We start from the raw sequence: 13346 nt of genomic DNA on the forward strand, positions 1-13346 counted from the left end.
TCAGAACATGAGTTTACCCCTCTGTCTATTCATAGGGCTGTTGTAGATGTTAAGCCCCAATATACAATATGCACTCTTCAGGTGTTTGTCACTATGGTTTTTATTAATTTTAAGACTTTCACTCATGAATATTCTTAGACACTTCTTTAGGAAATAGGACTCTGAAACTGTCTGCCTGGATACTGTTTTTTTTTTTTTTTTTTTTTTTTTAAAAATCCTTGCCAGCATATATGTAAGTCTCCAAAAAGTGTAAGTATTTAAGCAAAACTATACTTTTGCCAAAATTGATGAATATTGATTCAGGCAGGAGAGAGGTCTGATTAAAGCATCTCTCTGATCAGTCATTTGATTACTGGGCTTGCATAAAAATGCATGTTTTTTTAGCAAGAGAGGGGGAGAAATCAGGAAAACATAGATGTGTCAGTAAATGCTGTAGTTATTCTCTAAAGAGGAGGTGAATAAAGCACAGGTTTTGGAGTCAGACCGTCTCAAGTTCAAGCCCCAGCTCTGCCACTGATGAACTGTGGGAGCTTGGACGAGTCAGCTGAGATCTCTGAGCTTCCTTGTCCTCATTGGTAAAATGGAGCTAAAACTACTAGTATTGTTCTGAGAATTAAATAAGATAATGCACCTAAAGCACCTAGCATTTGTCTAAAGGAATAACAGTTACTATCATCAGTAGTATTATACAACTTGTCTCTGTCAATATGGAGTAAATTAAGCAGAATTTAGAGCTTTGGGGAAAAATATTCCAAAACAAACAATATCTTAGAGAAACAATGGCAAAGACCAGGAAGAGGGTATGCCGTTGTTAAGACCTGACGGGCAATTAGTTTAGAGTCATCCATTCTTGAGCATTTATTGAGCATCTACTACATGCTACATACTTTCTCAAATATTGGGGATGTAGCAATGAAGAACAGGCAACAATTACTGCTGTTGTAAATCTTACACTTTAGTGGAGGAAGAACAACAATAAAAACTTGACTTCAAAGTAAAGCAAGTAGCATGCCAGATGGTGATAAGTACTATGCTGAAAAATAAAGCAAAGAGTGGGGAATGTGTATGCTGGAGTTTGGAGGAGGGTTTATTATTTTCAACAGGATGGTTAGTGCCAGAAAGCTCCCTGCGGAGGTGATTTGGGATTTGTACCCATTCACAGAATATCCTGAATGGGAACCAAAGTGGTACCTGCAGCTCAGGGCAGAAATTAGAAGCCAGAAGGTGGATTTGGGTGACACTCCAGGCAACTTCCTTATAAGCTGCTCAGCTGCTCTTTCCCATTACAGTCTTCTTGTGTACTGGAGGTCAGTTCCTTTAGAACAGGGCACTGTCATGCACAAGTAATAAATGCCACCCACACATGTCAGACTTGGAGAGGTCCCTGCTTTCACCTGGAGCCCACTTGGAGAGGGAGTGTTTGGTAACTGAGGTAAGGCTGCATTGCAAGGGAGCTGCCAGGCACCCCAAGTCACCATTCTCTTGTTCCACAAAGTCCTGGGGAAGCAAGAGGTAGTATTCAGTGATGTATCCTCACAATAGGAATGAGAGAGTAACAAGACTCATCTCTGGTGTGAATTTCATGGTGGGACTTTTTCCCCCCAGTGGAGCTCACCCTTTCTGGATGAAGATAAGGCAAATGGTAATACCAAGGAAGTGGCACTGTGGCCCCTTGCCTTTTGGGTTCGCATGCAGAAGTGACTTCATCCAGTGAAAAAACGTCTTCATTCAAAACTGCTTTTTCTGCTCAAGCTATTAAGAGATGAACTATTCCTTCAAGCTGTGATCTCAAAGGGGTTAAAAATCTTAGCAGAAATCTCTTCTGAAATGGGTTAAATTTGGGCCATCAACAGGCCACACATTTCTTTTCTGTCTTTATTATGTGGAATCATCACTTATGATCTCCTACTAGCTGCCAAGTATAAACTGACACAGATGTTAACTAGGAATTCCTTTAACTACAAGTAGCAGAATACTGAGTTGCCAGTGGTTTGAACAATAAATTCATTGAATTATGTGACTGTAACTATCCAGACTGGTGTGGGGCACAGTAATGTTATCAAGAACCCTGACTCTTATAGATCTCTGCCCCGCCATCTTTAACCTGTTGGGTTTCTCAGTTCTTATGCTTTTTGCCTCTTACTCACTATGCCAATCAGCACTCGTGGGAGGAAGAAGGAAAATGGGCAGCCCCAGCATCATCTGTCCTTTTGATCAGAAAAGCAAATGTTCACCCACAGGTACCCCAAGCAGACTTCTCCGTATGTCTCATTGGCCAGAACTGGGGCCTCACAGTCATTGCTAGCTGTGAAGCAGGCTAAACTTTGGTTTAAAGTAGTGGGCTGCAAACCTGGGTGAGCATGGGAATCAGCTGGAAGATTTGTTAGAGCACAGGTTGTTGGGCCTCGCCCCAGACATTCCGATTTAGTGGGTCTGGGGCAGGGCCGGGAATCTGCATTTCTAGCAAATTCCCAGGTGATGCTTCTGCTGCTGTTCCAGGGACCCACTTTGAGAACCACTGGTTTAAAGGAAGTCTTTTATATTTTAACTGACACTCTCCTAGGCAGACACTACTTTGCTTTTCTCTGCATTTTTGGAGGACACTTACTTGTATTTTCTGCCTTTCACTGCATACATCATTGCCACGTCTACTTTCCTAATTCTGTCCCTGATCATACTGTGTCTTTACTCAAAAACTATTAGGAGTTGCTTAGTATTCTCTGGAACCTGAGGCTTTTCATGATTTAATACCAACGTGCATATGTTTCCAACTATTCAGTGTTAATAATCTATGTGTCATTTACATGTAGCCCTGAAAATATGACCTTGTGATGACTCAGTTGTATCAGACCAACCATCTTTCTGCTAATAATGATAAAAGCTGGTTAAAATATAAAAAACCACTGTGTGAAAACATCACAAAGTAGCCAACACAGTCAGGACTTCAGAGGTCAAAATCTAAGAAAAAAAAAGGGAAATGCATAGATAAATTCTTCCAAGTATTTAAGGAATAAAGATCCCTAATGTTATACAAACTCTTCCAGAGAGTGGAAAAAGAGGAAGGGATTCATAACATAGTTTATGAAACCTGCATAACTTTGATATCAAGCCTAATAAGGACATTATAAGAGAGGAAAATTATTGTCAATATCTCTCATGAACATAGGTGAAAAATACTAAGTGAAATAATGACAAATTGAACCCATTAATATACTTAAAGGGTAATACTCCACAACCAAGCTGGAATCCATGAATGCAAATATCTTAACATCTACCAACTTTACTCTTTAAGCCTCATTTCTGCATCTAATAATGGTTTTATTTATTTCATAAGTAGGACTGTTGTGAGGCTTGAGATAATACATTGAAACAACCTAATGCATTCCTCAACACATAGGAAGTGTTCAATAAGATTGACTAATAATGTCATTTTATTATTTCACATAAATGAGGTTCTACTATATAATACTGTGCTGGAAGATTATGTAGGCTAACATTCAAAAGCAATCACGGCATTGTCCCAGCTACCTTTTCCAATAGTTTCTTCAACTTTCCTTTGTGTAGTTTACACAAATTTTCCTTGAACATGCACTTTTTTTTTAAATTGTCTCTTTTTTTTTTTTTTTTAATTGAAAGTCCCTGGCTGGTTCTGCTTACGTGAGTGGCTGTGACTAGGGGAACAGGGAGAGGAATTAGCCAGCATCGGGAGGAGTCATCTCACAACATTCTATTTGTATGCAGAACCAAACAGACAAGCACAGAGTCACTATTGTGCTCAGAAGTTGGAAGCATGGGAAGGGGGAAACAGGTGGGGAGTCGGGGTGTTGTTAAAAAAGCACAGCCCCTTCCTCAAACTGGGATGACTGGGGGAAACTGATCTGCGTCAACCCAAGAAGAGTCAAGACCTAAAGTGGTTTGAGAAGGTCAGAACTGTCAGAGATCAAGGGAGGAGGAAACTCTAGGGGGTACAGGAGTTGTTCAGCAGACTCAAGGGCCCAGAAGATAAACACCAGGTCCCTCTTCGTGCTCTCCTTGGTCTCCTGAGCTGCATCATAGAAAGCATAGTGACAGTCCTTGTCTGGTTCCATCTTGAAAAGGTGGCATGGGGTCATTGACTGTCTGGCCCACATCACCCATCAGGATCTTGCCCCCCTCCAGGATGATGTTCTTCCTGTCCTCACTCAAAGAGAAGAGCACCTCCTTCTTGTGCATCTCCATCTCCTCTGGCATCAAAGACTTGCACCCCTTTATGTCCATTAATCACCTTGTGATGCCATCAGAGGCAACCACCCTGGAAGCCTTGTTTTTGGAAGTGAAAAGGAGATGGTAAGAAGATCCAAGGAAGAGGAGAGCTGCTGCAGCTGCTGCTACAATCTGACTACTGCACTGTTTTTGCTTTTCACATAAGAGTATTTACCAAGCTGTGAACACTTTCATCAAAAAGAAGGACCACTTTTTTATTTATAAGAGAACAGCCCAGTGACTGGATCAAGGTACAAATATTTGTTAAATAAGTAAATTAATACTCTTTTTGGGGCCTGGAATACCACCCAATGCCATCCTTTTCCTGTTAGCCCTTTCCTGATTCCCTAAAACAAGATAAGGGCTTTCTCTTTGAACCATCCTAGGATTTCCCTTCCATTTCTGTCATGGCACTTGTCACATTTCACTTATTTTCTATTACTTAGGTAATTCTCTAACTTATACTCAGAATGGGCAGCAGGCTATAGAACAGTGATCACAACTACCTTCAAATAACAATATTTTACTCACATACAACATAAGAAACAGTATGCTTTCATTCTTCCATATCTTTTGTCATTATTGTCATGCATTTTACTTTCATTTATGTTATAAAACCTACTGTTTATTTTGTTTTAAACATTTTAAGCAGTTAAGAAGTAAAATTAAATTTTAAATAAATTAAGGAATGAAAAGTATTTTCTATTTAAATACATAGTTATCATTTTAGTGCTCCTTATTACTTTTAGATCCAAGTTCCCTTCCAGTAACATCACCTATCAGCCTGTAAAACTTCCTCTAACATTTATTTTAGTGCCATTCTGCTGGTGATAAATACCTTCTCTCTCTCTTTTTGGTTTGCAAATGTCTGTATCTTATCTTTATTTTTAAAGGATATTTTTTGCTGAATATAGAATTTGACATTGACTGTTTTCCTCAGCACTTTAAAGATAGTGTTCCATTATTTTCTGTTTTGCATAATTTCTAATGAAAATCTATAGTTTTCCTACCCTTGTTCTCCACTAAGTAATGTATCAGGTTTTTTTTCTGGTTGCATTTAATATTCTCTATCACTAGTCTTCAGCCATTTGATCATGAGGTACCTTGGTATAACTTTCATTATAGTTATCCTGCTGGGAGATTATTGAGCTTCTTGCATCTGTGGATTTATTATTTTTTTAATCAAATGTGAAAAACTTTCAGCCATTATATCTTCTTATATTTCCCCTCAATATCTATCTTTTCTCCTCCTGAGTACATGTATGTTAAGGACCTGATACTGTCCAAAAGGTTACTGAGTCTCTGCTCAGTGTTTAAGCCTTTTTTCCCCTATGTGCTTCTGTTCAGACAGTTTCTGTTATATCTGCAAATGCACTCACTGGTCTTTTCTTCTGTAATCTCACTGTTTTCATTGCAGGTATTGTCTTTTTCTGGTCAAAATCTTCTTTTTGTCCTGTTTCATAGTTTCCTTTTCTCTACTGAGATTCTCTATTTGTTCCTTCCCTTATTACATCCATGTTTTCTTTCAAATTCCTGAACATGTTTAAAATACCTGTTTTAAAGTCCTTGTTTGCTAGTTCCATTATCTGTCATTTGGGTCTGTTTCTATTAACTGATTTTTCTCTTGATAATAAATCACACATTCCTGCTTCTTCACAAGTCTAGTAATTTTTTGTTTTATGACAGACATTATGAATGCTACGTTGTTGAGTATCTGCATTTTGTTTTCTTAGTAATAGTCTGTGTCTTGTCTCATAGGCAGGTAATTTATTTAGAGAGTAGCTTTTTCAAGGCTTGTTTTTAAACTTTGTTAAAGTGAGTCGAGCACTAGCATAGCCTTTAGCTTAGGACACATTAGCCCTCCTCCTAAAGCCTGGTTTTGCTGAGACTTCTACTGAGTGCTGGAGGTTTTCAATACATTTATTCACTCTAGCTCTTTGGAACTTACATGTCTACCATTCCTGTGAAAGCTCCAGTAGTGGCTTGGGTCACTGTTTTCCATTAGTTGTATTTTCTTCTTAGTTTCTTGCCTTGTCTCATGGAGTCTCACTCTGTATATGCACAGTTTATTATTTGACTAAAGACTCAGGGGCATGGCTAGATAGTTTTTGGACCTTTTTCTCTGCACAGCTCCTTTCTCTTTGATACCCTGCCCTGCAAATTCTTGCTGCCTCAGTAGCCCCAAATTCTGAGCTCTGTCTGCTGAGTCAATGAGATTACTGCATTCTATTTGGGGCTTCTCTTCTCAAAGTCAGTACGGAAAATACCTCTAGGCAAAAATTCAAGGTGATGAAGGAGATTGCTTCACATTTTTTTTCCCTTGAAGATCAGAGTCCTGTGCTGTCTATTATTTAACATCTGAAAAGAGTTATTTTTATTATTTTGTTCAGTATTCTAGTTGTTTATGGTAGAGAGCTAATCCAGCACAAGTCACTCAATCACTGCCAGAAATAGAGGTTATGGCATGCATTTTTAAAAGGCCATTCTGGCTGCTATGTGAAGAATGGGAAAATATATATATATGAAAAGAGAAAATGAGTTGACCAGGTAAGACACTGCTGCAGCAATCCAGTTAAGAGATGACAAAGGTGTAGGCTATAGAAATTGAATTTTAACAGAGGGTTTATGAAATGGAGACTTGGTCATAAACATTCTTACTCTGATGTAATGGTTGTTTCTTTCACTTTGTATTCACAAACTTGAGCAATTTTTTGAAATTCTAAGAAGAAAATTTGAGAGAAAACACCTATGTTTAGTTTTATTCACATGAATATCATCTGTCTGTACCCACATCAGCTGATTTTCATGTGGACACTAAGAGATACAATTTTTATTTTCATGAAATCTTTGTACAAATATAGTGAATGACATTTTGAAAACTGATTTCATCAACAACAATTGTAGCTATCTCCTTTTATCTAAAACATCTTAGTATATACTAGTGTATAAGAGAAACATTTATTAATAGTGTGCCAAAAAAGAATTTTAATCTTACTTTGAACTTCATCTAGAGTACACAATCACTAAGTTTATATGTTTTGTTAAATCTACAGTGTGCATGACCCTGTAGTAGGCGTTGTAGGAAGGTATGAATCAAAAGACAAGGGACTGCTTCTGATTTGGAATAATTATACCATAATAAAAAAGACAGGAGAGGCTCATATTAACAAGAAGAAACTATGGTTGTTCTGGTTTATATTCAAGGTTGAAAATCACTGGACTATGCAAAAGGAGAAAGTAACAGAAAGCTGATGACAAGAGTCCCGGAGTCTCTGTCTGAGCAAAAAAATTTAGTCAAGCATGACATTCCCTGCGAATGGATAAAGCAAGAATCAGTAGGCTCCCTGGGCTTCCAGAGCCTTTAATGGGGCAGTGACTGGTCACATTAAGGTCAAGGCTTTGTATGGGTTGGGGTCCCATCAGGAAAGAGAAACACATTCAAATGATTTAAGCTTAAGAGTGTTTAAAGACATGGGCAGGGGATAGGGAGATTTTAAAGGGTGATATGATATCTAGGGTGATGGTTGGGTCTTGTTACCATCCCTAGACTTGGAGAAGTAAGGGAGAGACCAGTTTCTGTGACGGAGAGGACTCTGCAGAAAGGGCCAACTCTCAGAGCTGTCACCTTCACCTGAGGGAAGCAGCCAGCCAATGGCAACCCTAGGAAGTGAGCAGGGGAAGTGAACACCCTAGTCTCTCTCTCCTCCCTCCCTTCATCCAATCTCCTGTCAGTGCGCCCTCTTGGTCAAGCCTACTCAGGAGCCAGAGGGGAAGGGAGCCCATGCATGCAGTCCGTGTGGGTCGAACTCCTAAAGCCCAGTGCAACACGAAGAAGTGTAGACGGTAGACCTGAGAGGCAAGTAGAAAATACCCAGCACAAGTCCTTTCCAACAGCCAGAACTAAGAGTCCCCCAAAGTCAGAGATGATGCCACTCCTTCACCTTCCAGGAAGGATCTTGAATACTGAAGGTACTTGAGTGGAGAGAAAGTTGAGTCCACATAGTCTCCAAGCACTGTATGGTAGTCATAACAGAGAGAACACTTAGAAAGCAGCCCGGTGTGTCCTCCCATGTCCCAGCTACCCAGCTCCGGGGAGGCTACACCACAGAAAGAGGCTGGAATTTCAAAAAGCCAGTTGAAAGCAAGAAAAAATGTCATTAAACATATTTCAAAAGCTGAGATGTCAAGCACTCTGTAGACTCCCCAGAATCTATAATGGCCAAAGGAAGGCTATTTCTCCATTTCAGGAAAATGCAACAAGAACAGAAATAGCAGGTTAAGTATCTGCAATAACTGGAGAAATAGCAAATGCCTGGAGTGGAAGAAGTCAGTCATGGCCTATTAGAGTACAGGGGAGACATACCCTATCTTAGACCTACTCTTTTGGTTGCAAGTAATAGAAGCTCAATAAGAATGGATTAATTCAAAAAGGGAGACTTTTTGAATCAAAGGAACACTATAACTCATGGAAACTGAAGGTGAGAACTGCAGCAGGGCTTGTGATTAGGGGCAGGAGCACATATGGAATCAAGAAAGTTGCTCTGTCCATTGTCTTCCCCCAGCATGACAAGCTCCAGCTCTCTGCTTCCTCTCTGCACTTGTGCACAGCCTTCTCTTTCTGCAGACAGGAGCCTCCACTCTTGTAGGCATATGATGGAATTTAGGAGCCCCAGAAATTTTTGATATACCTGTTGTTATGGGTCGAATTGTGTCAACCCAAAAATATATGTTGAAACCCTAACCCCAAATGTCTCAGATACGAACTTTTTCGGAAATAAGTTTGTTGCAGATGTAATTATTTAAGATGAGGTCATGCGGAAATAGGGTAGACCCTTCATCCATTATAAGAAGAGAAGAGACTCTGACTCCCAGGTCATGTGGTGACACAGGTGGAGAGGGAGTGATGCTCTTACAAGTCAAGGAACGCTAAGGATTGCCAGCAAAAGCCAGAAGCTAAAAGAGGCAAGAAACGAACTTCTTCAGCTTCCAGAGAGAGTAAGACCTTGCTGACATATTGATTTTGAATTTCTGGCTTTTGCAAGTGTGATAGGATAAATCTCTGTTGTTTTAAGCCACTCAGTTTGTAGTCCTTTGTTATGGTAGCCCTGGGAAATGGCTATGCCAATCTGCAGAGTTTTCATCTGAGTCGGGAGTGAGACATCATCGACCCAGTCTGGGTTAGGTCTATAGGCAATGGCAATATTTCTTCAAGGGTAGTTTCCAGAACAGCAGCATCAGCAACACCTGCAGAGTGCCAGAAATGCGAATTCTCAGCCCTATTTTAGTCTTATTGAAACAGAGACTCTGGAGGTGGGACCAAGGAATCTGTTATCAGAAGCCCTCCAGATGACTCCAATGCATCCTCAGGTTTAAGATCCTCTAAGCGATGGTAAGAGGACAGGGCATGTTGGTTTTAGGAGTGTGGGGAGCAGGGTCATAGAGTATAATCATGGCTTCAGTAGTCCATTTCCATGAGTGGGTACAGCTCAGAGAGTTCTCAAAGGAGGACGTTGGGAAGGGAACAAACCCCAGAAGTTGCCTATTATTCCTCCCTCTTGGATCTTAAGAGAGGCAGCTGAGATTTTAACCATTCCACAATGAAGATGGTATCAGATAGCTAATATTTTGTTACTAGCATTATAAAACCATTATATTTCAGGGCTGGTCTGCACTAAGACAACATAGATGACAAATAATAAGGTGAGATAATTACAGAAATAGTGCCAAAACCATATAATTGTTGCTCTACTATACTGATTCTCAACCTTGGCTGCATATTGGAATCATCTGAATCACCTGAGAGGCTTTAACAATATGCTGACACCAGGGTCTCATGCAGGAATTCTCAATTGGTCCAGGGTGCAACTTGAGCATTAGGATTTTTAAAAGCTCCTTGGGTGATTCTAGTGTACAGTTAAGTTTCAAAACTACTAGGTCAAAAATTTACCATCTTTGCTGTGAGCTGTAAGTAGTTTTTGTCAGTGGTAGGGATATGATTTGCTCTACATGAGTTTTTCGAGCAGAAGAAATAACAGGGAGGATTTAGCTTAGAACTGCTATACTATTTGCTTTGATAAAGCAGAGCGTGCAGTTGCAACTGTTATAAGAGGTGGGGTTCAGTTAAATTCAATAAACGTTCATTGAGCTTTCTGTGACAAACACTCTGCTAGGTGATAAGGGTACTGTGCTGAACAAAAGGTTCTGTGTTCACCTCCCTCTCTGGGGCAGGAATCAGAAACACAGTGTGATCTGGAATTTGGTGTCATCTACACATTGATGGTTCTCAGTGCTGGTGCTCAAGAACATTGGCGAGACTGATCAGTTGCTAGTTTGCCACAAGGAATATGTTACAAATCATAACTATAGCATAAAAGTTTGCCAATAATTGACTTTAGATAAATAAATTATGGTGTACTTAAAGCTATGCCAAAAATCGTGTCACTTGCTCACTTAAATTCCAGCACTTGATGAAAATTAGAGGTAGAGTTATGGCTGGAAATTGTTGATAAGACACAAAAAAATAATCTACACAATCCTAAATTTACATATGAAAGCATCAATCACATCTCTGTTTGACCAATGTTATCAATAAAGTCAGTTTTTTTTCAGCAAAATGATGGATCAGTTTGTCTTTCAGGCATAACTGTCACATATGTGAAGGGGATAGCTGACATATATGTGAGTAGCTTTAGGGCCACTAATGTATGTGGAAGGGACTTATCAATTTTAAAAACACTTTGCTTTTGCTTTTCTCAAAGAGTGCTACGATGGAATAGGGGAAAGTATGGATGGACAGACTTAAAGCCAGCCATTCCGTATGGTCAAGCAGCACCCAAACATTCTATGAAAGCAGAACCTCATCTCTGTGTTCCTAGCAGAGACTGGCACAGAAGGCCCTGCCTTGCACATAGCAGGTGATCAACAAATGGTTAGATATTTGCTGGGTAATTCAACATCACAGGATTGCCATCATTGTAGTGTATTAGGGCCCTAGTGACTGGAAACAACAGAAACTCTCTTGAACTGGTGCAAGCACAGCTCAGATGTGCTGTTAAACTACTTTCTCTGTCTTTAGCCTCTGCAGTTCTCTCTGTTGGCTTCAAATTCCATCAGTTGCTCTAGGCTTACATTCTACTCCTTTAGCACCCCAGTGGACAAGGCAGTATTGTTGGCTACAGCAATATCTTGGAAGATTGATTCAGTTTGACCTGGTTCAGGTCATATGCCCAATAGATTACAGTTATTTCATGAGCCAAACCATATAACCCACCCATGAAGTGAGAGTTGGGCTCAGGCAATTTGTCTGAGAGTAAGGGAGAAATAGTTCCTTAGCAGAAGAATCAGGTTGCTATATCTAGCTTTACAAGTAGGTATTATTTGAAGTAGATATTATTTGAAGAAATGAATGCTCATCACAAGTGACGAAACCAACTTGGACTCAGTCTGCTTGATTCTGCAGCCTGGTCTCTAAAATGGAGGACCCATGAGGCTCAGGAAACTTAAGCTTTAGGGCCACTCATGGATGTGGAAGGGCCCTATCAATTTAAAAAAATACTTTGATGTTACTTTTCTCAAAGAAGGCTATGATAATTATATAAGCTCCAGGTCCTTCCAAAACCTGAATTTGATTCTTGTTTATCTTCTTTCTCCTGCCTAGATGTCCCTCCCTGCCTGCCATACAAGCGTGCTGAAGGAAATACTTTCCCCAAATTCAGATGCTTCAACTAATTCTGAATCGAAACTTTTTCTGGCTTTCCCAGTAAAACATGATTATTCCCTACTCACAGCACCATCTTTGAAGATCTGGGGCACCAGTCACAGGCTCCCTGGTGTTGCTCTAGTTCTTTGTGTTCCTATCTTATCTTTCCTACTAAAATGCAAGTCACTTTCAGGGTGACTTAGTCATTTTCACAGCCTCCATGGCAGTAAGTATGTTGCTTACCCGAGTATATGTATCTCAATGCATGCATGTTGGTTGGGTGGAAAAAGGATCAAGGCATGCCAAGAGGTTCCTTGTCAGGTCATCTTGGAATTCCTGGCTTTTTTCTTCATTTTGAGGCAACTCTTTGGTTTTCCAAAACTATGAAATTAGTTATGCAATACCAATCAATGTGGAGGATTTTCTAAGTACAGCCTTTGAAAGATAAAGGTGTGAAATATATTACAAACCAGATATTCTCTTAGCTTTCCAGAGGTCATAAAGCATGTATTAAAGGAGTTGCTAGAAATTCTGTCTTATATAATTTCCCTGTGTTTCTCTCCTCTGGGACACTTTCACCACTTATTTGAATGCTTAAGAGGTGGTTAGGTTGCTGTCAAGCCTTTACTGGTAAATATTGAATCAGTAAAAGCCTTCCTCAAATCTCTCTAATGGTGTATGTACCCAATAATACAAGAATTCATAGACTTCTCTCAAACGTACCCTGGACTACCTATAGAAAATGCCCAACTCCTCTGCAGAAGCAAAAATGCTATTTTCTACACACAATAACTTGACTATTCTGTTTTGTATTAGATAAATCTCTAAGCTCTGTGGTTTTCTAATTACTTTTAAATGCAATTCTTTTTTTATCCATGGAAAATGTAATACACTCTCATTGTGGAAAACACACAAAAATAGCTAGGGAAAAATATTTTCTTTTGCAGATTTCTGAAATATTTCAACCAAGGTTTTTTCAGGCGTTGGTGAGGGATCATTAATTTTCTTCTCATGGTATATCTCTGTGTGTGCCACCACTGAGACCTTAAGATGCTATTTTAGAACAACTGGAGAGGAGCCATCACTTCTCCAACTGGTATAAACAGCTTTACCAAGCCTTAAGATGAAACAAGCAGGCTAGAGACATAGGCGTGCATATGTCAAGGAAGATGAATCTGAGCTTGGTGGGGCAGGACTGCAGGTGCCTGATTTGTATATAGTCTAATTACATTTCAGTTTCAATGAGCAGAGTATAGTCTGAAAACATCTTATTGTTAGGCTTTTGGAATTTTTGTGATTGTTGTTAGTTTTCTCCCTTAAAAGTTGCTTTTGGGAAACTAAATTCTTCTGATCAAACTCTGAAGGAAAGGGGAGTTTTTATACTGGGTCCAGGTCCAAGGAGGAA

Source organism: Chlorocebus sabaeus, chromosome 29 (assembly GCF_047675955.1).
Source record: "Chlorocebus sabaeus isolate Y175 chromosome 29, mChlSab1.0.hap1, whole genome shotgun sequence".
NCBI classification, from domain to species: Eukaryota; Metazoa; Chordata; class Mammalia; order Primates; family Cercopithecidae; genus Chlorocebus; species Chlorocebus sabaeus.